The sequence below is a fragment of the Echinops telfairi genome, unplaced genomic scaffold (assembly GCF_000313985.2).
Source record: "Echinops telfairi isolate 266 unplaced genomic scaffold, ASM31398v2 ScPeMD7_7469;HRSCAF=8507_1, whole genome shotgun sequence".
NCBI classification, from domain to species: Eukaryota; Metazoa; Chordata; class Mammalia; order Afrosoricida; family Tenrecidae; genus Echinops; species Echinops telfairi.
Genome location: NW_022111373.1, coordinates 131,322,604 through 131,324,537, shown reverse-complemented (window position 1 = coordinate 131,324,537; position 1,934 = coordinate 131,322,604).

The window sequence follows — 1,934 nt, the reverse complement described above, 5'->3', positions numbered from 1 at the left end:
CTGTGTGGACCATAATTAACTGTGAATAACCTTAAGCAGCATGAGCTTTTCAGAACACTTCACTGTTCTCAGTCTGAACTTGCACATGGATCAAGAGCACTTGTGGGAACAGAACCAGGAAATGCTTTATATTTTAAAATCAGGAAAGGTATGTGTCAGGACTGTATCTTTGTACCACGATTAGCCAATCTATATGCTGCACAAATCATCAAATAAGCTAGATTATGTGAAAAGTGTAGCATCAGATTGGAGGAAGGCTTATGAACAACCTGTGATACCAGATGACACAACCTTGCTTGCTGAGAGGGAGAACATGAAGCATTGCTGAGGAAGATCAAGGATTGTAGCCTTCAATATGGATAACAACTCAATGTAAGGAACATCAAAGTCCTCAAAACTGGACCAATAGTTAACATCATGATAAACTGAGAAAAGGTTTTTGTTCTCAAGGATTTTGTCTTACTTGGATCCACAGTCCAAGTTCATGGAAGCAGAAGTCAAGAGATCAAAAGAGTAATGCATTAGCTAAGTCTGCTGCACAAGACCACTAAAGAATTGAAGAGCAAGGGTGTAATTGTGAGGACTAACATGCATATAAGCCTAGACATGTGTGTTAGTCTAGGTACTTTAGAGAAGCAAATCCACAGAAACTCATGTATAAAAGAGAGTTTTATATAAAGGGTAAGTGTGCATCAAGAAAACATCCCAACCCAGTGCTGACCAAGCCCACAAGTCCAGCATTAACTCATATATCCCACACCAATCCACAAAGCCCTCCTCCATCTCACAAAACACACACAATGATGCTGACTACAGGAAGAAAGTCAAATCAGTGAACGTGTAAGCATCTTAGCACTGGTAGGGGTCTCCCCACTGCTGCTCCAGCACTCAGGGCTGCATTGGTGTAGGTCCATGTGGTTGCTCCTCAGGGATGTCTTGCAGGAAGGCAGCTGTACCCTGGTCCAACTATCACAAAGTAAGAGACTCAAAAACTAGAAAGGCAAGGCTCACTGAGCCATTGATCTCTCGGCCCTTCAATTAACCCCACATGTGTTTATCAGACAGGTTGGCACAATAACATGGCACAATAACTACCTCAACATGGAACTTTCAATAACCTCATATGCATGTGAAAGTCGGACATTGAACAAGGAAGATAGTACAAGAGTGAATGTATTTGAAATGTGGTCCTGGAGATGAATATTTAAGTGTCACAGATTGCTAAATGGACATAAATTCTTTATTGAGAGAAGGAAAACTAGAGGGCTCCTTAGAGGCAAGGATGGCAAGACTTTGTCTTACATCATTTTGGATATAGTCAGGAGAGAATGTAAAAGCGAAGAGTGGCAAAACAGAGGAAGGCCTTCTGAGAGATGTTGACACAGTGCTGCATCAGTGGGCTCATGCATACGAACAATTGTGAGGATGGCACAGGACTGTGTAATGTTTTGTGTTGTTGTGCATATTTCACTATGTGTTGGTGCTACTTAATGACACCTAACAAAAATAAGACCTTTTTTTCCCTTGATACTCGTTAGTTGTTGATATAGCAATGCATTATTAATCAAATATAAGTCCACATAGATTTGTATCCACCCAAAACAGAAGCAAAATATTAAACATCTTCTGCTAGTGTTAGATTCTGTTGAATCAATTCTGTGCCCCTTTGTACCACAGAATGAACCACTGCTCCATCTTGTGGCCTCCTCAAAATGGTTCTTAAATTTGAACTCACTGTCAAAAACTGCATCAGTCCATCTGGTTGAAGACCTTTCTCTTTTTCAGTGCTCCACACCTGGACTAATCATATCCTTTTCCAAGGACTGGTCTCTCCTGCCAGACAATGTCCAAAATACATGAGAAGAAGTCTTCCCATCCTTATTCTAAGGAGCAAGTTAGCTCTATTTCTTCCAAGACAGATTTGTTGGTTCTTT